Consider the following 27004-nt stretch of genomic DNA (forward strand, 5'->3'; position numbering starts at 1 on the left):
AGGCTTCCTTGAATTTATGTAGGCCCCTGCTATGCCATGGAGGATCTCTGTAGCTCCTAGTAGAAGGATGGCAGACCTGAGCCAATTACCCTTACTAAATTTTACCAATCAGATAAGTCTTTCTGCCATTTCAAGGGCAGAGACAAAAAGATGTGGAAAGAGGCCAGACATGGGGAAAGGCACTCACATCCTCCAGAGACCTTAGACACTTGTTGTCTTGCCCTCTTATCCTACAGATACAACAGAATTCCATGGAGGGAAAGGACTCTGATAAACAAGCGTTGCAAGGTCATCAGGGAGCAAAGCCAGGAAACTATATATCCTGACCTGGGTCCAGACTCCACCTACTTTGCACTATTTAGTTCTCCTCCAGGAAGAGTGAGCAGTGGGAGTGCTCTAAGACCTGGTGTGCAAGGGGCCTGGTGGGAAGGGAAGGAGGACGGAAGCGGTGAAGCCAGGGTGCCTTGTGAGCAGAGAATAGGGTGACCCCCTCAGCACTTCAGAGCATCAAATATTGGAGTCAAACTTTCTTTCCCCTGCTGTCCTCCTCACAGTTCCACCTAGGTGGATGCTGGAAAGACTATTTGAGATGACTCACTCTATTAGGTTCCAAATTGGGAAAAGAGTATGTCAAGGCTGTATATTGTCACCCTGCTTATTTAACTTCTATGCAGAGTACATCATGTGAAATGCCAGGCTAGATGAAGCACAAGCTGGAATCAGGATTGCCAGGAGAAATATCAATAACCTCAGATATGCAGATGACACCACCCTTATGGCAGAAAGTGAAGAAGAACTAAAGAGCCTCTTGATGAAAGTGAAAGAGGAGAGTGAAAAAGCTGGCTTAAAACTCAACATTCAAAAACCTAAGATTATGGCATCTGGTCCCATCACTTCATGGCAAAAAGATGGGGAAGCAATGGAAACAGTGACAGACGTGGTGATGGACAGGGAAGCCTGACATGCTGCAGTCCATGGGGTGGTAAAGAGCTGGATGGACCCTACTGGACAACTGAACTGAACTGAACTCCATTAGGATTCTTCAGTGAAACAGAGCCAATAAGATTTATGTATATGTGGGGAAAGTTTTATTGTAAGGTATTGGCTCAGGCAACTATGGAGGCAGGCAAGTCCAGCATCTTCAGCTTGGAGACCCAGGAGATCCCATGGTACAGATGAAGTCTGAAGGCATTCCCCTGGAGAATTCCCTCTTGCTCAGATCATCGTCGTTGTTCAGTCATTAAGTCATGGCTGACTCTTTGGGACCATACAAACTGCAACATGCCAGGCTTCCCTGTACTTCACTATCTCCCAGAGTTTTCTTAAACTTATGTCCATTGAGTTGGTGATGCCATCCAACCATCTCATCTTCTGTTACCCCCTTCTCCTTCTGCCCTCAATCTTCCCCAGCATCAGGGTCTTTTCCAATGAGTTGGCTCTTTGACTCAGGTTGGTGGGTGTTTTTATTCTATTTACACCTTCAGTTGATTGGATAAGATCTACTGATGTTATGCACAGCAACCTGCTTTATTCACAGTGCACTGATTTAAATGTTGAAAGTGAAAGTTGCTCAGTTGAGTCTGATTCTGCGACCCCATGGACTATACAGTCCGTGGAATTCTCCAGGCCAGAATACTGGAGTGGGTAGCTTTTCTCTTCTCCAGGGGATCTTTCAAACCCAAGGATCAAACCGGGGTCTCCTGCATTGCAGGCAGATTCTTTACCAACTGAGCTATCAGGGAAGCCCTTTAATGAAACATCCATGTAGTATTTATTCAATTATTTCCTTTAAACCAATGTTAATCTCTCTCTTAAAAAAGTTAGTTTCAGAGCAAAATAATATTCCAGAAAAGGGGTTGTTATACTAGTAATTTCTTTTTAAAACACTCAAGAGTAAATAATTCAATAATTTCAAAAAAGCTTCAGTTCAGTTCAGTTCAGTCGCTCAGTCATGTCCGACTCTTTGCGACCCCATGAATCGCAGCACGCCAGGCCTCCCTGTCCATCACCAACTCCCGGAGTTCACTCAGACTCACGTCCATCGAGTCAGTGATGCCATCCAGCCATCTTATCCTCTGTTGTCCCCTTCTCCTCCTGCCCCCAATCCCTCCCAGCATCAGAGTCTTTTCCAATGAGTCAACTCTTCTCATGAGGTGGCCAAAGTACTGGAGTTTCAGCTTTAGCATCATTCCTTCCAAAGAAATCCCAGGGCTGATCTCCTTCAGAATGGACTGGTTGGATCTCCCTGCAGTCCAAGGGATTCTCAAGAGTCTTCTCCAATACCACAGTTCAAAAGCGTCAATCCCTCGGCGCTCAGCTTTCTTCATAGTCCAGCTCTCACATCCATACATGACCACTGGAAAAACCATAGCCTTGACTAGACGGACCTTTGTTGGCAAAGTAATGTCTCTGCTTTTGAATATGCTATCTAGGTTGGTCATAACTTTCCTTCCAAGGAGTAAGCGTCTTTTAATTTCAGGGCTGCATTCACCATCTTCAGTGATTTTGGACCTCCCCCCCCCCCGCCCCCGCCAAAAAAAAAAAAAAAAATAAGCTTACGTGTCACCTAAAACCATCTTGCATCCATCCTCCTTTTGGAAAACTGTCAATAGAGCTGCAATTAAGGGACGAGCCTGACGCCCCGCCTGACCACTAGGGGGCATACTTGCCCGCCGTCCCAGAAGCCCGGGCTTTTATCCTATCGTGAGATGCTGCGCCCCTTCCACTGGAGGGCTGCCACGGTGCTCCCAGACCCGGGCGCCATGAGAGGCCCAGAGCTGAGCCCTGGGGTGCCAAGGCCTCTCGCTATTCTCAAAGGGCTGCTGGGGTTTGTAGGGGAGGTAGGCCGGGACTCTGGCACGGCGCCTTCCCAGATGCGGAGGATCCTAGAAGCAGAGCCGTCTTCACCGAGGAGGAGGTGGGAGCGAGCCGGGGTGGTCAGGCAGCCCAGCTGCCTCTTGCGCTGGGGGTGTGCTTGGAAAGTGCGAGAGGCCCTGCTTCAGGTATCTGCCTCAGAGACACTGGTGCGCTTTGTCTGACCCCGGGAAAAGTAGAGAAGGCTACTTCCGGTAAGAATGTCAGGGTCTGGCTGACTCAGCCAAGTGAGGCTGTTGGGAGCATCCTAAGGTCACATGGCCTTCAGGGGAACGTCCACCTTCTTCTGAGGTGGCCAGGATGAACTGGGCGGCGCTGGGATCCAGAGCCCAGGTCTGAGGTCGTGCCTGGCTTGAGGGGAGGCTACACCGTGCCTTGATTTCTCTTATAAGTATTTTAATTTAAATGGTTTCACTACTTAAGCGAAAACATTTATTTTAAAAGGAAACTTTCTTCATCTATAAAATGGTAGTCATGGTATGTGTGTCAACGGATTGATGTACAGATAAAACAAATTAATACATGAAAGTTCTTTAAACAGTACCAGACACTTAACAACTCAGTATGTGGTGAGTGAGTGAAGTCGCTCAGTCGTGTCCGACTCTTTGCGACCCCATGGACTGTAGCCTATCAGGCTCCTCCGTCCATGTGGAACTGACTAGGAAACATTGGGACATATAGTCCTTCAGAGGAGGTTTTAACTCTCTTCCAGAAACTTTCCTGATGGCTCAGACTGTAAAGGATCTGCCTGCAATGAGGGAGACCTGGGTTTGATCCCTGGGTTGGGAAGATACCCTGGAGAAGGGAATGGCAACCCACTCCAGTATTCTTGTCTGGAGAATTCCATGGACAGAGGAACCTGGCAGGCTACAGCCCATGGGGTCACAGAAAGTTGGACATGACTGAGTGACTTTCACCACCATTCCAGAAACTTTTGGAAGCTGCTGATTTGCAGTCTAGCTTTCTTCTTTTTTAATGGGTAGCCTGAGTGTCCTCACTTGCTGAAAGAAGTTCCCTGCAACTCCATTCCCCACTGGAAATTCATCAGGTTAATTGCTGAGGTAGCTACTAAGTAGGATTGCCAGCAGATGGCCCTAGTGCACTGCGGTTGCGTTTGCCTTTTGAGGTTTAATTTAGGGATGTTTGAGGGTGTGGGCAGGAGATTTCTTACTGTAGTTTTTTCCTTTCATCAAATTTTGGCCTTTATTGGATTCATTATTCAAATATTTATTGGATGCTTATTCTTTTCCAGATGTTATTCATAGACTTGATATATATCAATGAACTTGAACAGAGAAAGAGCCTTGCTGTCATGGAACTTACATTCTAGCAGGCAGCAGTAAAGGTAATAGATAAATGATACAGTATGTTAGAAATGTTATGGAAAAGTGTAAATCAGAATGTGTGTGGGTGAGGTTGTTGAAATAGGCTGGTTGCAGTATTGAATAGGGTGTCTAGGATAGGGCTCATTGGGGCGGTGAGATTTGATCAGAGTCAAAAGAAATGAAGTTAGCCAAGCAGAGATCTGGGTAAAAAGTAAGTATATTTTTATTTGAAGCAGTTACGTGTGTGCATGCTAAGTCACTTCCGTTGAGTCCGACTCTGAGACCCTATGGACTATAGCCCACTAGGCTCCTCTGTCCATGGGATTCTCCAGGCAGGAATACTGGAGTGGGTTGCCATGCCTTCCTCTGGGAATCTTCCCAACCCAGGGATCAAACCATCTTGCATCTTTCGCACTGGCTGAAATGTTCTTTACCACTTGGAAATTCCCTGGAGCAGTGACATTTACCCTAATTGAGGCTCAGAGAAGTGAAATGACATGGCTGAGGTTGTACAAAGCTGAGGTTGCTTACAAAGGTGGTATAGTTGCCCCTCCAAATTTCTAGCTCCATCTTCCTTTACCACTCTTTGTTTTCCAGGGTGTTGGATATTTCCTGTAACCTGCAATTATGTCTTTCCTCCAACTCCTCTCTATCCCTGTTTGTCAGTCTTTTCCATACTTTGTATAAAAGTAGATTTTTTTTTTTTTAAAGCAAGCATAGCTTGCTTAAGTGAGGACTTAGGTTGGCTTGGCATATTTCCACAATTGGGTAATACCAAACTTCTCTGTGATCTTTCTTTTTTATGTAATCAGTAACTATGTATTTGCTTCATGCTGTGGAGGATAGAACTGAGGCATGGTCCCTGCACTTAAGGGACTAATAACCTATCCATAAACATTTTTGACCTTTATTTCTTCTGTAGTATAGATACTTTCCCCAAACAAGTCCACTTAACCTTAGAATTGAGTCAGGTTATCAGACTTAGTCACTCCGTCTTGGTATATAGGTTCCTGAACTCTCCTCTAGATTCCTTTTGTTGCCAGTTGATGCATGATGTCCCTGGTTATCCCCCAGTCACAAGTCTGCACTCCCTGTAGCCTGTTTCCAGACCAGGCTTATGCTTTATCCTCTACTCCTTGGCTTTGATTACGTTACATACCCCACATAGACTTTTAGTCTCTCACCCAGAACTGTCTCCTTGCCACCTATATTCACAATTTAAAAAATCTCTCCAATCTCTTGATTGGAGATTTTACGTCTTCCTGTTTGGATATTATGCTTCTTGGACACTGATATGTAGACTTGTGGACTTGGAGACTATTCTTGGTTCCCTTGAACTGCCTCTCTGAGCCCGAGTTATTTCTCTCAGCCTTTGGCCCTGAGACCTCTGGACGTATACTGAATTCAAGTTTGAAAGAAGACACAAACTGCACAGGATCTTTCTTTCTTTCTTTTTTTTTTTCTAATCTGCTTTTATACAGAATATGGAAAAGACTGCCAGACAGGGATAGAGAAGAGTTGGAGGAAAATAAAGACTATGATGCAGCATATGAATCTGTGCTCTTCCTTTGCCCCAGAGTGAGTGTGAGGATTTTTTTTTCTTCTGAAAAGAAAGGCATCAGTGTGTTTTCTGAATAAGACCTTGATCAGGGTAAGCAGTTCTTTGTGTAGCACATGGTACTCACCCCAGAATTAAAGGAGTCCCTTTAAATGCATGTTTCCAGTGTCAGCAAATAGTTCTGTCTCTAATGTGGGCATCCTAGAGCTAGGTGACATGTGCCTTTGTTTGTGTCACTAAGGTGATTGCAACCCTTGTAGAGAGGCCCTTTCATTCTATGGAGGTTAAATATGGTTGGCATGTCTTGGCATGAGTGAGTGGGCTGAATTCTCCTACCCCCAAAGTGGCATTTGCAAATTCCATCCAATTATTCCTCTTCCTTTCCTGGATACCTGCTGGTCTTCCTCTTTACCATTTTGACTTGTCACTTCTCTATTCTGTCTTGAAGAGTGAAGTCTTAGGATATGATTTTACCTTGTGCATTTGGGTTCATTTGGACTCACCTCAAATCTCTTCATATATGACCTCTGTCTCCATTCATCCTTTGACACTTTCCCACAGGTGTTTCCAGAGCTAAAACCACTTCCTAAACCAGAGTCATCTCTTTGTTGACAATATTCTGAAATACCTCTATCTGCTCCCTTGGGTGTGTGTGTGTGTATGTGTAAAATGTAATTTTTTTTTTTTAAACTCACATGGTTAAACCATTACTCTACCTTATTTACAACTTCTTCACTCATTGTTATGTTTAAATAATCAATATGTACATAATAGTTCATTCTTTTTAAGTATTCCATAGCATTGCAATATGAGGATTTTGTGTAGTTTATTTATCCATTTACACATTCTTCATTACAAGCAGTGCTGCATCAGTCTCATAAATATCTTCTCACACAAGATAGTCAGTGTAGTGCTTTATAAAAAATTGCCACATTATTCCCGAGTGACTGTATTTTTTCACTTACCCACAGGAAAACACTTGGTGTTGTCAGTATTTTAAATTTTGGCTGTTCTAAGGGGTTTGTAATAGTACTCATTATGTTTTCATTTGCATTTTTAGATAACTAATGACATTAAGCATCTTTTCTTGTGGTTATTAGCCATTTGTGCATCTTTATTTTATTTTTAAACTTTACAATATTGTATTAGTTTTGCCAAATATCGAAATGAATCCACCACAGGTATACCCGCGTTCCCCATCCTGAACCCTCCTCCCTCCTCCCTCCCCTACCCTCCCTCTGGGTCGTCCCAGTGCACCAGCCCCAAGCATCCAGTACCGTGCATCGAACCTGGACTGGCGACTCGTGTCATACACGATATTATACATGTTTCAATGCTATTCTCTCAAATCTCCCCACCCTCTCCCTCTCCCACAGAGTCCATAAGACTGATCTATACATTGGTGTCTCTTTTGCAGTCTCGTACACAGGGTTATTGTTACCATCTTTCTAAATTCCATATGTATGCGTTAGTATACTGTATTGGTGTTTTTCTTTCTGGCTTACTTCACTCTGTATAATAGGTTCCAGTTTCATCCATCTCATTAGAACTGATTCAAATGTATTCTTTTTAATGGCTGAGTAATACTCCATTGTGTATAGGTACCACAGCTTTCTTATCCATTCATCTGCTGATGGGCATCTAGGTTGCTTCCATGTCCTGGCTATTATAAACAGTGCTGTGATGAACATTGGGGTACATGTGTCTCTTTCCCTTCTGGTTTCCTCAGTGTGTATGCCCAGCAGTGGGATTGCTGGATCATAAGGCAGTTCTATTTCCAGTTTTTTAAGGAATCTCCACACTGTTCTCCATAGTGGCTGTACTAGTTTGCATTCCCACCAACAGTGTAAGAGAGTTCCCTTTTCTCCACACCCTCTCCAGCATTTATTGCTTGTAGACTTTTGGATCACAGCCATTCTGACTGGCGTGAAATGGTACCTCATAGTGGTTTTGATTTGCATTTCTCTGATAATGAGTGATGTTGAGCATCTTTTCATGTGTTTGTTAGCCATCTGTATGTCTTCTTTGGAGAAATGTCTATTTAGTTCTTTGGCCCATTTTTTGATTGGGTCATTTATTTTTCTGGAGTTGAGCTGTAGGAGTTGCTTGTATGTTTTTGAGATTAGTTGTTTGTCCGTTGCTTCATTTGCTATTATTTTCTCCCATTCTGAAGGCTGCCTTTTCACCTTGCTAATAGTTTCCTTTGTTGTGCAGAAGCTTTTAAGTTTAATTAGGTCCCATTTGTTTATTTTTGCTTTTATTTCCAATATTCTGGGAGGTGGGTCATAGAGGATCCTGCTGTGATGTATGTCGGAGAGTGTTTTGCCTATGTTCTCCTCTAGGAGTTTTATAGTTTCTGGTCTTACCTTTAGATCTTTAATCCATTTTGAGTTTATTTTTGTGTAAGGTGTTAGAAAGTGTTCTAGTTTCATTCTTTTACAAGTGGTTGACCAGTTTTCCCAGCACCACTTGTTAAAGAGATTGTCTTTAATCCATTGTATATTTTTGCCTCCTTTGTCAAAGATGAGGTGTCCATAGGTGCGTGGATTTATCTCTGGGCTATCTGTTTTGTTCCATTGATCAATATTTCTGTCTTTGTGCCAGTACCATACTGTCTTGATAACTGTGGCTTTGTAATAGAGCCTGAAGTCAGGTAGGTTGATTCCTCCAGTTCCATTCTTCTTTCTCAAGATAGCTTTGGCTATTCGAGGTTTTTTGTATTTCCATACAAATTGTGAAATTATTTGTTCTAGCTCTGTGAAGAATACCGTTGGTAGCTTGATAGAGATTGCATTGAATCTATAAATTGCTTTGGGTAGTATACTCATTTTCACTATATTTATTCTTTCAATCCATGAACATAGTATATTTCTCCATCTATTAGTGTCCTCTTTGATTTCTTTCACCAGTGTTTTATAGTTTTCTGTATAAAGGTCTTTAGTTTCTTTAGGTAGATATATTCCTAAGTATTTTATTCTTTCTGTTGCAATGGTGAATGGAATTGTTTCCTTAATTTCTCTTTCAGTTTTCTCATTATTAGTGTATAGGAATGCAAGGGATTTTTGTGTGTTGATTTTATATCCTGCAACTTTACTATAATCATTGATTAGTTCTAGTAATTTTCTGGTGGAGTCTTTAGGGTTTTCTATGTAAAGGATCATGTCATCTGCAAACAGTGAGAGTTTTACTTCTTCTTTTCCAATTTGGATTCCTTTTATTTCTTTTTCTGCTCTGATTGCTGTGGCCAAAACTTCCAAAACTATGTTGAATAGTAATGGTGAAAGTGGGCACCCTTGTCTTGTTCCTGACTTTAGAGGAAATACTTTCAATTTTTCACCATTGAGGATAATGTTTGCTGTGGGTTTGTCATATATAGCTTTTATTATGTTGAGGTATGTTCCTTCTATTCCTGCTTTCTGGAGAGTTCTTATCATAAATGGATGTTGAATTTTGTCAAAGGCTTTCTCTGCATCTATTGAGATAATCATATGGTTTTTGTTTTTCAATTTGTTAATGTGGTGTATAACATTGATTGATTTGCAGATATTGAAGAATCCTTGCATCCCTGGGATAAAGCCCACTTGGTCATGGTGTATGATCTTTTTAATGTGTTGTTGGATTCTGATTGCTAGAATTTTGTTAAGGATTTTTGCATCTATGTTCATCAGTGATATTGGCCTGTAGTTTTCTTTTTTTGTGGCATCTTTGTCAGGTTTTGGGTGATGGTGGCCTCATAGAATGAGTTTGGAAGTTTACCTTCCTCTGCAATTTTCTGGAAGAGTTTGAGCAGGATAGGTGTTAGCTCTTCTCTAAATTTTTGGTAGAATTCAGCTGTGAAGCCGTCTGGACCTGGGCTTTTGTTTGCTGGAAGATTTTTGATTACAGTTTCAATTTCTGTGCTTGTGATGGGTCTGTTAAGATTTTCTATTTCTTCCTGGTCCAGTTTTGGAAAGTTGTACTTTTCTAAGAATTTGTCCATTTCTTCCACTTTGTCCATTTTATTGGCATATAATTGTTGATAGTAGTCTCTTATGATCCTTTGTATTTCTGTGTTGTCTGTTGTGATCTCTCCATTTTCATTTCTAATTTTATTGATTTGATTTTTCTCCCTTTGTTTCTTGATGAGTCTGGCTAATGGTTTGTCAGTTTTATTTATCCTTTCAAAGAACCAGCTTTTGGCTTTGTTGATTTTTGCTATGGTCTCTTTTGTTTCTTTTGCATTTATTTCTGCCCTAATTTTTAAGATTTCTTTCCTTCTACTAACCCTGGGGTTCTTCATTTCTTCCTTTTCTAGTTGCTTTAGGTGTAGGGTTAGGTTATTTATTTGACTTTTTTCTTGTTTCTTTAGGTATGCCTGTATTGCTATGAACTTTCCCCTTAGGACTGCTTTTAAAGTGTCCCACAGGTTTTGGGTTGTTGTGTTTTCATTTTCATTCATTTCAATGCAAATTTTGATTTCTTTTTTGATTTCTTCTGTGATTTGTTGGTTATTCAGCAGGGTGTTGTTCAGCCTCCATATGTTGGAATTTTTAATAGTTTTTCTCCTGTAATTGAGATCTAATCTTACTGCATTGTGGTCAGAAAAGATGCTTGGAATGATTTCTATTTTTTTGAATTTACCAAGGCTAGATTTATGGCCCAGGATGTGATCTATCCTGGAGAAGGTTCCATGTGCGCTTGAGAAAAAGGTGTAATTCATTGTTTTGGGATGAAATGTCCTATAGATATCAATTAGGTCTAACTGGTCTATTGTATCGTTTAACGTTTCTGTTTCCTTGTTAATTTTCTGTTTAGTTGATCTATCCATAGGTGTGAGTGGGGTATTAAAGTCTCCCACTATTATTGTGTTATTGTTAATTTCTCCTTTCATACTTGTTAGCATTTGTCTTACATATTGCGGCACTCCCGTGTTGGGTGCATATATATTTATAATTGTTATATCTTCTTCTTGGATTGATCCTTTGATCATTAGGTAGTGACCATCTTTGTCTCTTTTCACAGCCTTTGTTTTAAAGTCTATTTTATCTGATATAAGTATTGCTACTCCTGCTTTCTTTTGGTCCCTATTTGCATGGAAAATCTTTTTCCAGCCCTTCACTTTCAGTCTGTATGTGTCCCCTGTTTTGAGGTGGGTCTCCTGTAGACAACATATGTAGGGGTCTTGTTTTTGTATCCATTCAGCCAGTCTTTGTCTTTTGGTTGGGGCATTCAACCCATTTACATTTAAGGTAATTACTGATAAGTATGATCCCGTTGCCATTTACTTTATTGTTTTGGGTTCGAGTTTATACACTGTTTTTGTGTTTCTTGTCTAGAGAATATCCTTTAGTATTTGTTGGAGAGCTGGTTTGGTGGTGCTGAATTCTCTTAACTTTTGCTTGTCTGAGAAGCTTTTGATTTCTCCTTCATATTTGAATGAGATCCTTGCTGGGTACAATAATCTGGGCTGTAGGTTATTTTCTTTCATCACTTTAAGTATGTCTTGCCATTCCCTCCTGGCTTGAAGAGTTTCTATTGAAAGATCAGCTGTTATCCTAATGGGAATTCCCTTGTGTGTTATTTGTTGTTTTTCCCTTGCTGCTTTTAATATTTGTTCTTTGTGTTTGATCTTTGTTAATTTGATTAATATGTGTCTTGGGGTGTTTCGCCTTGGGTTTATCCTGTTTGGGACTCTCTGGGTTTCTTGGACTTGGGTGATTATTTCTTTCCCCATTTTAGGGAAATTTTCAACTATTATCTCCTCAAGTATTTTCTCATGGTCTTTCTTTTTGTCTTCTTCTTCTGGGACCCCTATGATTCGAATGTTGTAGCGTTTAATATTGTCCTGGAGGTCTCTGAAATTGTCCTCATTTCTTTTAATTCGTTTTTCTTTTATCCTCTCTGATTCATTTATTTCTACCATTCTATCTTCTAATTCACTAATCCTATCTTCTGCCTCTGTTATTCTACTATTTGTTGCCTCCAGAGTGTTTTTAATTTCATTTATTGCATTATTCATTTTATATTGACTCTCTTTTATTTCTTCTAGGTCCTTGTTAAACCTTTCTTGCATCTTCTCGATCTTAGTCTCCAAGCTATTTATCTGTGATTCCATTTTGATTTCAAGATTTTGGATCAATTTCACTATCATTATTCGGAATTCTTTATCAGGTAGATTGCCTATCTCTTCCTCTTTTGTTTGGTTTGGCGGGCTTTTATCCTGTTCCTTTATCTGCTGGGTATTCCTCTGTCTCTTCATCTTGTTTAAATTGCTGAGTTTGGGGTGTCCTTTCTGTATTCTGGCAGTTTGTGGAGTTCTCTTTATTGTGGCGTTTCCTTGCTCTGTGTGGGTTTGTACAGGTGGCTTGTCAAGGTTTCTTGGTTAGGGAAGCTTGTGTCGGTGTTCTGGTGAGTGGAGCTGTATTTCTTCTCTCTGGAGTGCAATGAAATGTCCAGTAATGAGTTATGGGATGTCTATGGTTTTGGGGAGACTTTGGGCTGCTTGTATCTTGGAGCTCAGGGCTGTGTTCCTTGCTGCTGGAGAATTTGCTTGGTATGTCTTGCCCTGAAACTTGTTTCACCCAGAGAGGTTTACAGCGTTATATGGAGAAGAGAAGAGTGAGGAGGGAGTTAGAGGTGACCCGAATGAGATGAGGTGGAGTCAATAGAGGAGAGAGTGGGCTATTCAGTAATCTCTTCCTTATGTGCACTCCACAACTGGACCGCTCAGAGTTGTTCGCAGAGTAATACAGAGAAGAGAAGAAGGAAGAAGGTGGCATAGGTGGCCAGGAGGATAAATGGGGGGAATGAAAAGGAGGGAGACAGATCCAGCCAGTAATCAGTTCCCTAAGTGTTCTCCACCGTCTGGAACACACAGAAATTCACAGAGTTGGGTAGAGTAGAGAGGGTTTAGGGAGGAGACACAGGCGATCTAGTGGAGAAAAAGGAGAGTCCAAAGGGAGAGAGAGCAGTTAAGCCAGTAATCTCGCTCCCTAGTGAAAAATGGGTACTGAAGATTGGGTTCTTAAAGGTACAAAATTGGTAACAAATACATAAAAGCAAAAATTTAAAATCTAGAGTAGAGTTTGGAATTTCAAAAATACGATGTTAAAGAAAAGAAGAAGGAAAAGAAAGAGAGAAAAAATGAACAAACAAAAACAAACAAGGTCGAAAAAATTATAAAGAAAATATAGGTACAAAATTGATAACTAATACCAAAAAGCAAAAGTTAAAAATCTAGAGTAGAGTTTGGAATTTCAAAAATACAATGTTAAAAAAAGAAGAAGAAAAAGAAAGAGAGGGAAAAAAAAAAACAAGAACAAACAAGGTCGCATAAATTATAAAAAAAAAATACAGGTACAAAATTGATAACAAATACCAAAAAGCATAAATTAAAAATCTAGAATAGAGTTTGGAATTTCAGATATACAATGTTATTTAAAAGAAGAAGAGAAAGAAACAGAGAAAAAGAAAAAATAAAAAAGGGTCACAGAAATTATATAAAAACAAAAACAAAAAAAACCTATAGGTACAAAATTGATAACAAATACTAAAAAGCTAAAATTAAAAATCTAGAGTAGAGTTTGGAATTTCAAAAATACAATGTTAAAGAAAAGAAGGAAAAAGAAAAAAAAAGGTCAAAAATTATTAAAAATATATATATATATGAAGTTTGCTTTAAAAAAAATAGGGTCTTCTTTTTTTTGCAAAGTAATCGGTTATAAAAGTGGAAATTAAAGGAATAATAGAGGACTTAAATTTTTTTTTTTTATAGGCTCACTTGTTCAGTTGCACTGAGGGGAGGTAGGGAGGGATGCTGCAAAAAAATAACACTGGCGTGTGCTCGCAGTGCCTCAGTCACACTGGGTCTGCCCCCAGTTCACGGCGCGTGTAGCCTCTCTGCCCACGCTGCTCAGGCTCTAGGTTGCTCCACCGCGAACCATCCGCGGCCCGCCCTGGGCTGCCTGTACTTCCCAGGTCCAAGCCGCTCAGGTTCAGGCACTCGGGTAGTCCTCAGAGGCGCAGACTCTCAGTTGGGCCTGCGTTTTGTGCCTATCACCGAGCAGCTCAGGTGATGAGGTGTTTTGCGCACGCGATTGCTGCGACTTATCGCCTCCCCACTGCTCGGTTATCTAGTTGTGTACCGGCACACCTTCTCAGGCAGATGTTGACCATCCAGACCCCCAAGAAGTTTTAGTTAGCAAAGAAGCCTGCTTACAGTTTTATAGATAATGTCTCTCTGGGGCTGTGATTGTCCCCTTCCGGCTCTGGCTGCCTATCACCGGAGGGGGATGGTCTGCCGCCGGCTATCTCTGTTCAGTCCTTTATTCCGTGCGCGGGCCTGGCGGTGTCATAGGTTAGGGCTGGCTTTTCGCGTGGTAGATATCCCACAGTCTGGTTTGCTAGCCCAAATTGTTTCGCTCAGATAGTGCTCGGGGTATTCAGGCCAGATTCTTGTGATGCAGCCTGCGCCGCACCTCCCTGCCCAGCCCCCGCTTGCTAATGGCGTATGCAGGCGTCTGCGCTGCTTCTCCGCTGGGGGAGTTACCGTAGGGCTCGCAATGTGCGGGTTTTAATTATTTATTTTTCCTCCCTGTTATGTTGCCCTCTGTGCTTCCAAGGCTCGGCGCAGATTCGGGAGTGAAAAGGTTTCCTGGTGTTTGGAAACTTCTCTCTTTTTAAGACTCCCTTCCCGGGACGGAACTCCATCCCTCCTTCTTTTGTCCCTTTTTTCGTCTTTTATATTTTTCCCTACCTCCTTTCGAAGACTTGGGTTGCTTTCCTGGGTGCCTGATGTCCTCTGCCGGCTTTCAGAAGTTGTTTTGTGGAATTTACTCGGCGTTTAAATGTTCTTTTGATGAATTTGTGGGGGAGAAAGTGTTCTCCCCGTCCTACTCCTCCGCCATCTTAGCTCCTCCCCCATTTGTGCATCTTGTCCTCTAAGTGTCCGTTCAAACTTTTGCTCATTTTTAAATTGAATTGTTTGACTCATTATTTGGTTTAAAAATTTCTTTATATATTCTGACTTGTTTGTGAAGGATTGGACCTTGGAAAATAACTATTTGAGTTAGTTCCTTGTCTGACTACTTGTGAGTGAGAATGGAATGAAACAGAAATGAGACAAATCTCAGTATTTGATCACCATTATTTATTGTTAGTTTTAATACAGTTCAGTTATTTGAACCCAAAGGGTTGAAACAAATATGTTACAATCAAAGCAAGAAATTACATAGCCATGGCACATAGTCTTCCTTTCCATATGAGTATAAATGATATTTTCCTATGTGGAAAAGCCAGTGAAATATAGCAATACTTTGAAACCATTGTATTTCCTTGCTATTGCTTTTCCAGAATTTTTAAACCTGAAACAAATTCTTTTGAGTTGGTGGGGGTGGAGGAGGGAGGTCTTTCTTGATGAAACCAAGTCAGAGCCCACATTTGGATCCTTTCATCTTGAACTGACTCTTCCCTGCTCTTTAAGAAATATGCTCTAAGACACTGGCTGTGAAGAAGCACCATCTGTTTTAATGTCTCTTGTTAGCTTACTGATTAAAGATGCACCTAAGAATAAAGGCGTGGTGGTTTGATAAGCAAAGAAACCTCCAGGGCTTATCTTTACTTTTAGGGCCTTCTCCTTTCTGCCACCATCCAGTATGGGGCACACCAAGAATTGTGGTTCATATTGCTATAAGGGAAGCTTTGGTTCCAGAATTGGTAATGTAAATTTTTTACTCTTTAGAGATGAAAGCTTAGCTTTGGCATCCTGTAATGAGTAAGGAGCTGTCAAAAAGACAGCTAAGCCTCAAGTTCCTAAAATGTTTTGCATTATTCTTCCAAATTTATTCCCACACCTTATTTATTTCCTAAAACAGTGGTCCCCATAGCCTTACATTCTTTGAAAGGAACCGTAAACAAGGAATTGAGTATAAGGTATTGGTAGTATTGGATTTAGACTGTCCATAGAAGGGTGTAAACTGTCTAAAGCCACAACTTGAGGAGCTTTCTACTTGTCTATAACTGCTTCCTGGTTGCCCGTCATTATAATTTTTCTTTTGCCCGTCATTATAATTTGATGGTTACAACCAGATTCCCTTTGACCTTGGCTGCATCCTTGGCTTTGTTGCCTACATGTCCCTGATTATCTATGAATACTCTCATATCCATCAAACTTGCTACTTGATGAGCTACAACTTCTACTTCTTTTTGACTTTCTACTCTGACCATTCCTGGCTGTTTCTTCTTGATCAGTTGGTGTGTGTGTGCTAAGTTGCTTCAGTCATGTCCAGCTTTTTGCGACCCTATGAACCATAGCCTGCCAGGCTCCTCTGTCCATGGAATTCTCCAAGCATGAATACTGGAGTAGGTTTCCATGTCTGCCCTCCTCCAGGGGATCCTCCTGACCCAGGGCTCAAACCCACATCTTTTAGGACTCCTGCATTGGCAGGCAAGTTCTTTATCACTAGCGCCACTGGGGTTTGAGTCTATTTGGGGTTTACTATGCCCATCATGAGTTCCACTTGAGCCTGGCCTACCTCTCCTTTGCATTTCAACTTGTTCATGGCTTGAATACTGACCAGATCTAGAACCACCTTATTCAGAGCAAGATGAGTGACACAAACCAGACCCATATTGTTCAGAACTAGAACATTGACCCAAGCCAGATCCATGTTGACTCTGAGTAGAACACTGACTTGAAATCCCAGAGTATGTATATTAAAAAGGAGCCTGGTACCCAGAGCCTGTTTGCCTTAGAGCACATTCTCATAATTGATAGCCTTTGGGAGTATTTCTACTCCTGCTCACTTACGTGGTTCACCAGAGGAATAAGTAGGATAGAGACTGAAGCAGCTTACAGGGTGCTGCTAGTTGGGGATAGTGGCCTTTTTATAGAAGGAATAATGGTCTATCTTAGGGAGGAACTGCCTTCTCTGAGATGTCCTAATTCATTCCCAGACAAGCCCAACTCCACCTCCATCTCTACCTCCCAGGTGTTTACCTTCTCACTTCCTTGCCTGTCCACCTGAGATTGTGTTAGCAGTTCCCAAATCTGGATTAGTCTCAACCCCACTTGCCAGAGTCTCTGGACACTGCAAAGAAAGATCTCTTTGCTGTTCAATAAAGAGTAAAGCATTATGCATTGATAATGAATTTTGTGGGCTTTTAATCAAAGTTGAGTTGACATCAGGGACAAAATGTCAATGAATCATGGAATCTGATCTTCAGAAAGAACCCTGAAGGCATCTAGTCAAACTTTTTTAAACTTTAGAATTTAAACAAAATTCTGGTCAAGGTGTCACCCATGATATTATTACCTCCTGGAATGGATAATGTCTGCAGAGGCCCTCTTGTCTCTTTACCTGTCTGTTTATGAAACCTCAGTGAGTGAAGTCACTCAGTCATGTCTGACTCTGCGACCCCATGAACTGCAGCCTACCAGGCTTCTCTGTCCATGGGATTTTCCAGGCAAGAGTACTGGAGTGGGGTGCCACCACCTTCTCTGATGAAACCTTAGTGGGCACTCATAAATGCAGCTTTCACTCAACCAGCATGTAACCTTGGGAAGAAATCCATGCTCTTTAGAATGATATCCAGGGTTCCTCATGATCTGAGTCGTGGCCTGTCAACAGCCACCTCTCCTCATTCCCTATTTCTCTTTGTGTTCCACCAGTAATTAATTTCATAAACCTTCCTGAATATACCAAACTATTTCATATATATATATATTCCCCTCATTATCTGCCTGGCAAACTCCTATTCATTTTTCAGACCTATCTTTGATATCCTGTAGGTAATCTTACTTGAGATGCTTGAAAGAGTATAATTGTGTCCCAATTATTATATTGTAAGATCAATCACACTATATTATACTCTCTTAAAATTGTGTTGCTGCTGCTGCTGCTAAGTCGCTTCAGTCGTGTAGGTAATTAATATTTAATATAAAATTTAGAGAATATAGACAATCAAAGAAAATGAAAATATTACCTGTAATCCTAATACCCAGAGATAGCTGCTGTTGATTATTTGGTGCATATCCTTTCATGCATGCTAAGTTGCTTCAGTCATGTCCGACTCTTTGTGACAACATGAACTGTAGCCAGCCAGGCTCCTCTGTCCATGGGATTTCCCAGGCAAGAATACTGGAGTGGGTTGCCATGCCCTCCTCCAAGGTATCTTCCCCACTCAGGGATCAAACCTGTGTTTCCTTTCATACACACACACGTATATTTGTCCTTGTGCCTATGTCACTTCCAGACTATGAGCTCCTTAGAATAGAGAACAGGCTTTATATAATCCCTGGACTTCCCAGGTGGCTCAGACAGTAAAGAATCTGCCTGCAATGCAGGAGACCTGGGTTTGATCCCTGGGTCAGGAAGATCCCCTGGAGAAGGGAATGGATATCCATTCCAGTATTCTTGCCTGGAGAATTCCATGGACAGAGGAGCCTGGCGGGCTACAGTTCATGGAATCTCAAAGAGTCAGACACAACTGAGTGACTAACAGTTTCACTCATATGATCCCTATGTTGCTTATAGACATAGCACATTGGCTGTCACATTAAGGTCCCCCTAAGTGTTTGCCAAATTGAATTGAAAGAGGAGTAAGGATCATGACTGCAGTGATCTGCATTGACCACTTCTATTTTTTCACAGGATTAGGATCTGTCCTTTCTCTTCCCGTGTTTACCTCAGAGGACGTGATTTCACATGGATATAAACTGAATCATATGTTAGGGGTCGTCCTTGAGGACCTTGCTCTACACACCATCTGTTGTAAATGTATAGCACAAGTCTCACTGAAGCTGGGTGAAGTCACATAGGCTTACAACTTATACAATATGATCATCAGGGATTGGGAAGGAGTGGTAGCAACTATTGGGAAATGATAAATTATATGATTCCAAATTCAACCGTTATTACGCTGCATGCTTTGTTCTAGGTGTTACTCAGAGGGCTGCAGAGTCAGCATCCATTCTGTGGCCATGCTTCCTCTGGATGCCTGATTTGGGCCAGGTTATCTCGCTTCATCAGAGGTGTGACTGAGACTATGGAATTGCAGGGGAGGTGGAATTTGTTGAGGGCTAATTTCCTGCAGGAGCTGGCTGTCACCACAGAGGGAAGAAAGCATTGTGGGTGAAACATGTTTTTGGGGCCAGTGCTCTCCTGCAGGAGGAGTTGGCAAGCTTTTCTGTAAAGGATCAGGTGTTAAATATTATAGGCTTGTAGACCAGATGGGCTACTCACCTCTGCTCTTACAGCATTAAAGGACTGTATAAACAGATGAGCACTGCCGTGTTTCAATAAAACCTACTGATTGACCTGAGCCTTAAATTTCATGATTTCATGTCACAAGTTTTTTTCAACTTAAAATGTGGAAAGCATTTTTAGCTTGTGAGTCATATAAAAACTAATGATACCCTGCTGCTGCTGCTGCTAAGTCGCTTCAGTCGTGTCCGACTCTGTGTGACCCCAGAGACGGGGGAGCCCACCAGGCTCCCCCGTCCCTGGGATTCTCCAGGCAAGAACACTGGAGTGGGTTGCCATTTCCTTCTCCAATGCATGAAAGTGAAAAGTGAAAGTGAAGTCACTCAGTCGTGTCCGACTCCTAGCGACCCCATGGACTGCAGCCTACCAGGCTCCTCCATCCATGGGATTTTCCAGGCAAGAGTACTGGAGTGGGTTGCCATTGCCTTCTCCAGTGATGCCCTGCTGTTGCTAAGTCGCTTCAGTCGTGTCTGACTCTGTGTGACCCCAGAGACGGGAGCCCACCAGGTTTCCCCATCCCTGGGATTCTCCAGGCAAGAACACTGGAGTGGGTTACCATTTCCTTCTCCAGTGCATGAAAGGGAAAAGTGAAAGTGAAGTCACCCAGTCGTGTCCGACTCTAGCGACCCCATGGACTGCAGCCTACCAGGCTCCTCCATCCATGGGATTTTCCAGGCAAAAGTACTGGAGTGGGGTGCCATTGCCTTCTCCACAACGATGCCCTAGATAGGGCCTATGGGATGTAGTTTGCCATCTGCTGGCTCTCTTTATTTGCTTGTCAGGAAGATTCACAGGTGAGGAGAATCTAGAGGGAAGAGAAGGGCTGGAATGTGTGGGACATCAGGCACTAATTGTTGGGAGAGAAATGCATGGGTGTCTGTGAGAGTTGGTGTATGTGAGGTTACAGGAAAGTGAACAAGTGACCATGAAAGGGAGGTAAAGTTTGACTTGGTTAAAGGAAGAAACTTTTAATATTTGTGTTAGCTGAAAATGCAGTGAGCTGTTTGGGAAGTTGGCTGAAAATTCAATGAAGTCTTTGCATAGTAGTTGAATTTTTTGTCAGGGTGTATTAAAGGAACTTTCGTGTATTATGTAAGCAGTTTTAATCCTTTCAGTGTTTTGTTTTCTGATTTTCCTCCAAAATCAACAACCAGTGTTTGCTGAGCTTTATTTCTCAGTTTGTGTCATGAAAAAACAGGTATGTTGAGTGTGCCTTTTGGCCTCTTGTCTACTTTTTGAGAATTACTAATGTAAGAATTGTAGCAGATTGTCACAGCAGTCCTTTTGAAAACCGAGATTCATGATTTTATCAGAGTAAGTTCTCCACATTAACAGGGTGGGCATGAAATCCCCCTCCCCAGTCTGCCATTGGTTTGGTTGTTGGTTTTCTCCTTGGAGGTGACAGGGTTCAGGAGAAGAGATTTCTTAAGATATGTGACATGTTCTAGGTTTTTCAGTGCCTTATATGTTGGTAGAAGAAAGGAAATTATGTTCCCCTTTATGCCAGGCACAGTGTTCTGTGCCCTTATGTGCATCATTCTATTAATCCTCACAATTAAAGAAAATATGAAACTTGTTTTTAGTCACTCAGTTATTAAGTGGAGAAGAAAGACTCACATCTATTTCTTTCTAAGAATAACTAGGGGATGTGGAACTCTTCCTGTCTTGGGTAAGGAAGGATTTGGGGGACAGTTCATGAGGAATCTAATTTTGACTTAAAAAAAAAAAAAATGAACCAAGAAACAAATAAGACTGATGAGGATGAACAGTGAGTTTTCTTCCCACCCCTGTTCACATATTCACTCTTGTCTGCAAGGTACACTGTTTCGCCATCAACTGGGTCTGAAATATGCTAGGGAAAGTCTCTCTGCTTGTCCTTTCCTCTCTTTTCCCCCCATCTCCCCATAAAGTTTCTGAGAGCTCTTTGTAGTTTAGAATCTATGAATGAGGAAACTGTAAAAATAGGGACAGAACAAGCAGAGAGTGTTGCTGGTCATGATTGGGGTATTCAGTTCAGTTCAGTCACTCAGTTGTGTCTGACTCTTTGCGACCCCATGAACCACAGCACACCAGGCCTCCCTGTCTATCACCAACTCCCGGAGTTTACCCAAACTCATGTCCGTTGAGTTGGTGATGCCATCCAACCATCTCATCCTCAGTCATCCCCTTATCCTCCTGCCCTCAATCTTTTCCAGCATCAGGGTCTTTTCCAATGAGTCAGCTCTTTGCATCAGGTGGCCAAAGTATTGGAGTTTCAGCTTCAACATCAGTCCTTCCAGTGAACACCCAGGACTGATCTCCTTTAGGATGGACTGGTTGGATCTCCTTGCAGTCCAAGGGACTCTCAAGAGTCTTCTCCAACACCACAGTTCAAAAGCATCAATTCTTTGGTGCTCAGCTTTCTTTGTAGTCCAACTCTCACATCCATACATGACTACTGGAAAAATATAAATGGAGTCAAAAGAAGTCAGCTGTAATATAAAACTAGCCAAGAAGCCTTTCTCCTCATATCCTTCTCTTCAGGTGTAAGGGTCATTTTTTATATCTCAAAATAATAAAAATGGATCTGATATAACTTTGTAGTTTATCATGGTTTATTTGGGAGTTGGGCCAGGCAGCATGATCTATCTTTCAGCTCCAGACTCAGGCCCTGGAATAACTGCTTAAGGACTGACCTTCCTATTCAGTTGCTTCTTTGTCTCAGTGTTCTCTCTTTTTTTCCTTCAAGTTCTCACAAATGCCCTAGTTAGTTGGACTCCAGAGCTCATCCTTATTTGTATCCTCTTATTCTGTCAATGTCTTTCACTAGTGTGTTTCCATCTCCTTAACTTGCTGTATGATTCTCTTACTGACATGACCATTTATAGCCTGTGTCCCTTAGTGCCTGGCTTCCCTTGTGGCTCATCTGGTAAAGAATCTTCCTGCAATGCAGGAGACCCCGGTTCAATTCCTGGTTTGGGGAGATCCCTTGCAGGAGGGCATGGCAACCCACTCCAGTATTCTTGCTTGGAGAATTCCCATGGACAGAGGATCCTGGAAGGCTATAGTCAATGGGGTTGTGAAGAGTCAGACATGACTGAGCAACTACATTAGGCTTTCTGCATGCAGACCTGGTCTGTCAAAATGAGCAGATGGGAGTCCTCCTTAGGGATCCTCCAGGTGTTACAGAGGTGGCACAAAAGACCTACTAGTATGGGAAAGAGCAGAAAGGATGTTGGAGCTTCAGATATGGGAGAGGTAAGCTGAGACAATGGTTGCTGAGAGTCAGATCCAGAACCTTTAAATTTTAGTGTTTGTGTGTGTGTATGTGTGTGTGTGAGAGAGAGGGAGAGAGAGAGATAGAATGAAAGGAGGGGGCAGGCAGGAGGAAAGAGGGACTGGGAAAAGAGGGAATGTAATGAATGCAATGAGTGTAAAGCTGATTGGGTCTCAGTTTCCTCTCTGACCTTCTAACCAAACACTTGAAGGCTCTGTCTATAAATTCAAGGTATTGCAGTCACAGTGATCTGGTGATGCTGTAAGAACTAATACATCACCTTTAAGAGTCACGTGTAATGTCAGATTTGGCACAGATATCAAAATGAGTGCTCATATTTAACTCTAGTTAACCCCACAAATAAAAAAATTTAAATAAAATCATTAAAATTTAAACCTATACTATTATCAGATGCTAACCAAGGAAGACAAATATATACTATCCTTTTAAATAAGATGAACACTTAGTCGAAGGATTAAAGTGGAATTGCACTATTAAAGAAAAGGATAGAGCTATATAGCTATGTCCTCAAAAAGAAGTTTTTCACAATAAAATTCCATGATTTTTGTTCTTCTCATGTCTTCTCTTTTTTTGTTTTAGAGTTAGGTCTTTTCTTCGTCATGATGATAATGGTTCCTTTGCACATGGCTCTATGTATAGACTGGAGTGTGGCTATAATAAAAACTTTTTGTTTGCTTGCTTCCACTGTTACTTGTTGTCTCAGAGCTGCCATTTTGATGAATATTTTCATCTGTGCCTTGCACTGTCCCTAAGTTGACTTTGCCCAGATACTTGTCTATGCCATCCATTGAGGTGTCTGACCTTGATGAGACCCTGAATGTATAAACTGCTGAGTGACTGGCCATAAGTAGATTCATATTCATTTCTTAAACTGGATATGGACCATCCATGGGTTTATTCTAACTGCATCTCTGAATCTTATGATTGCCCTTCATTATCACTGGCCTGACCAATACTGGATCCCTGATGTTTTCTTGTTCTGAATCTAATCTGTATAAATGATGATTGCCTATGATATGACCCAATTTGTCCATAAATAGATCCATGTCTTTATCTTGTGATGAAACCTAATTACCTTGGTAGACCTTGCTCACCTATGAATAAATGTCCACTCTTGATAAAATACACACCTATTTCCAGATTTCCTACAGCTAGAGTGATCTCTTTCTCTTGTGCTAGACTCAGATTCCTATGGCCATTTCTCAGACACATCATGGGAAGAGGAATAGTGTCTTTCCCTGTTTTCTGACTGTCCTTCAGTATCTCTGACTATAACTGGATGCTCCTTGTCTATTGATAATGGACTCAATAATTGATGATTTAATTATTAAGACTGAGTAAATGATGATTGTATATGAATATATCTTGAATGTCCACAGCTATGTCTTGTTTGCCCATGGATAAATTGTTTACTTTGGGATGTGGGCTGTTCATGAGTAAGTCCAGACTGACTTCGGGTGCTTTTATGTTCTTGGTGAGACTCTGAGTGTCTAGATCTCTAGTCTTCTGACTTCCTGTTTCTCAACTGTTCATAATCATACTCAGACCATGCACAGACTGATGTTGACTTTCTGTATGTCTCCTGGTAGTGTGTTATGAGTACTGTAACTGGACCCTCAGTAGACATTGCCTTAACTTGATCCATACCTTGTATGTGCAGATTGTCTTTAAGAGTCTCTAGAGATACCTCCTGATTGTCCATAGCCATGTCTTTCTGTTATACTACACCATATTATCCTTGGGTGGACCCAGAATGTCCTTGAATTGCTGTCTGGCCATGTTGATATCCTGAATGTCTAGACTTGTCTTCTAATTCTCCATGGCCGGAACCTTGTCTTCCTCTTGTGTTGGACCAAGATTGCTCATGACTACACTCAGACTGACCACAAGTGGGAGCTGTCTAGTCGATCTCCTGATTGTCCACCACTATCACTAAATTGACTATAACTGGATGCCTATTTTCTGCTGACACTGATAGCAGGCTGTGTGAATGTAGACCTTGAATGTCCATTGCATTCTCTTGACTGTCTGTGGCTAGGTTATTGTCTCTTTTTTTCTGCCGGATCTCGATTTTTCAGGGATTAATGCTGGTTCTCCATCTGAGTCTCCTGATTATCATTCACCTCCACCAGGTGAAGGTGACTAATAATCAGATTCTTGTCTATTTGTATTAGTTCCAGACTGTGTTAGTGGTGATTGTCTAGGAGCTGACTCTAAACATTTAGCACTATCTTTCAGGTGTTCATGGGTGTTTCTGTGTCTTTCTGTTTTGCTGGATTTAGCTTCTCCATGATTAGACCTAAACTGTCCATGAATTTATGTGTGGCTATGAGAAGATATGGAGAAGGCAATGGCAACCCACTCTAGTACTCTTACCTGGACAATCCCATGGGTGGAGGATCCTGGTAGGTTGCAGCCCATGGGGTTGCGAAGAGTCAGACACGACTGAGTGACTTCACTTTCACTTTTCATTTTCATGCGTTGGAGAAGGAAATGGCAACCCACTCCAGTGTTCTTGCCTGGAGAATCCCAGGGATGGGGGAGCCTGGTGGGCTGCCGTCTCTGGGGTCGCACAGAGTCAGACATGACTGAAGCGACTTAGCAGCAGCAGCAGCAGCATGAGGAGATACTGATTGCCCAGAGCTGTCTCATGTCTATTTAACCTGTTTTTTCTTTCTAGTGTTGGATCCTGACTATCCACTTGTATATTCAGATTGACCACTAATGGATGTCTGTCTAGCCCTAGAGTCTATAGGGTTTATAGTGTTATCTCTTCAGTTTCTAAGACTGAATCCTAGTTTTTCTCTTATGTTTGAGTCTTACTATCTTTGTCTATACTGACTGCCAGTGGGTTTATTCTGACTTTTACTGTATTTTCAGATTGTATTTCATCATCATTGGTCTGAGTATAACTGTGTCTGTTGATGTATGCATCAAGTGGATATAGGATATGTTAATGGTGCCTGTCTGTGAGTTGACCATGAAGTTCTGGTGCTACCTGTTGATTGTCCACAAGTGGATCCATTTCTTTCCCATATGTTGAACAAAGTTTGAGTGGTTGAGTGGATAACCATCTTTGATTAGTTCCTGGCCTATCTTTTAACTGTCCATGGCTAGAGCCATCTTTTTCTTGTGCTATATCCAGACTGTACATGCCTATATTCAGGTGGGCTTTGGGAATAGTCTATCCAGTCTCTTTATTGTCCTTCATTATCACTGGAATGAGTAAAATTAGATCTCAGCTGTTTGTTTGTACTGAATCTAGATTGCAGAGGTCAAGGACTGACTGTGAGAAGTGTCCAGAGCTCTCTATTAAACTGATTGTGGCTGAATCCATGTCTTCTTATATTGGGTCCAGATTCACCATATGTAGATCCAGACTGTCCATGGGCAAATGTTTGTCTTGAGAATCTTGCACTATCTTGTGATTGTCTGTGGCTAGCGTCTTGTTTCTTAATTTGTCAGATTTTGATTATTTATGGCTATATCCAGATTATTCATGTCTTGATGCTGACTGTATCTGAGTTTTCTGATTGTCTTTCACTATAACTAGGTTGGCTATACCTGGGCACCATTGTCTGCTTGTATTGACTCCAGAGTCTGTAGGTAATGATTGGCTATGAGATGATCCTGAATGTCTGGAACTTTCTTGATTGTCCATGATTGGATACATGTCCTCTTATCACTGACCCAGATTTTCTTGCATAGAACCAGCTAATCCAGAACTAGTTATTTTGGCCTGTTGAGATCTTGACTATCTAAAGTTGTTCCTTCTTTGGCCATGGTTAGAGTTTTGTTTTCCTCATGTCACTGGGATGAATCTACCTGTACCTACTGACACCGAAGGCATGCCACAGGACTGGATTGTGATTACCTAGTAGATGTGTAGAGATGAAAGGTTGTTGCTGAACCACACAAAGACGCCGGGATTCTTGGCCTCTGGAGGAGAAGAATTCAATCCGGGGCCAGAGATGAGGCTTGATCGCTCAGAGCTTTTGTGTAATAAAGTTTTATTAAAGTATAAAGGAGATAGAGAAAGCTTCTGACATAGGCAGAAAGGGGCAGAAAGAGTACCCCCTTGCTAGTGTTAGCAATGGAGTTATATACTCTCCAATGAATCCAAAGAATGTCTGGAGGTTGTAAAGATCTCACCAGACCTACTCCCATAATTTACATTTTAAGATAACAGGATTAACCAGAAGGTTTAATCCAGAGACTGTCCTCAGGCAGGATACATTATTGTTATATAATCCTTGTAAAGACCAGACCTACTCCCATAATTTACATTTTAAAATAACAGGATTAGCCAGAAGGTTTAATTCAGAGACTGTCCTCAGGCAGGATCCGACTCTTTGTGATTCCATGAATCACAGCACACCAGGCCTCCCTGTCCATCACCATCTCCCGGAGTTCACTCAAACTCACGTCCGTCAAGTTGGTGATGCCATCCAGCCATCTCATCCTCTGTCGTCCCCTTCTCCTCCTGCCCCCAATCCCTCCCAGCATCAGGGTCTTTTCCAGTGAGTCAACTCTTCGCATGAGGTGGCCAAAGTACTGGAGTTTCAGCTTTAGCATCATTCCTTCCAAAGAACACCCAGGGCTGATCTCCTTTAGAATGGACTGGTTGGATCTCCTTGCAGTCCAAGGGACTCTCAAGAGTCTTCTCCAACACCACAGTTCAAAAGCATCAATTCTTCGATGCTCAGCTTTCTTCACAGTCCAACTCTCA

The 27004-nt window shown here is 41.7% G+C and overlaps 1 long non-coding RNA gene across 5 annotated transcripts in view; it reads left to right on the forward strand.

Moving 5' to 3' along the window:
• The first annotated feature begins 1860 nt into the window (after positions 1-1860).
• LOC147376481 (uncharacterized) overlaps positions 1861-27004 on the forward strand; it is a 39132-nt gene continuing 13988 nt past the window's right edge. For 3 of the 5 annotated variants that reach the window (XR_015161020.1, XR_015161019.1, XR_015161018.1), the window contains exons 1-2: positions 1861-3068; positions 4127-4410. This is a non-coding gene — a long non-coding RNA (uncharacterized LOC147376481). The remainder of the gene's footprint in view (positions 3069-4126; positions 4411-27004) is intronic. The other 2 variants (XR_015161022.1, XR_015161021.1) reach the window with 1 other exon arrangement.

Source organism: Bos grunniens, chromosome 3 (genome assembly GCF_055505025.1).
Source record: "Bos grunniens cultivar Pamir isolate PY7600 chromosome 3, Bosgru_T2T1.0, whole genome shotgun sequence".
Lineage (NCBI taxonomy): Eukaryota > Metazoa > Chordata > Mammalia > Artiodactyla > Bovidae > Bos > Bos grunniens.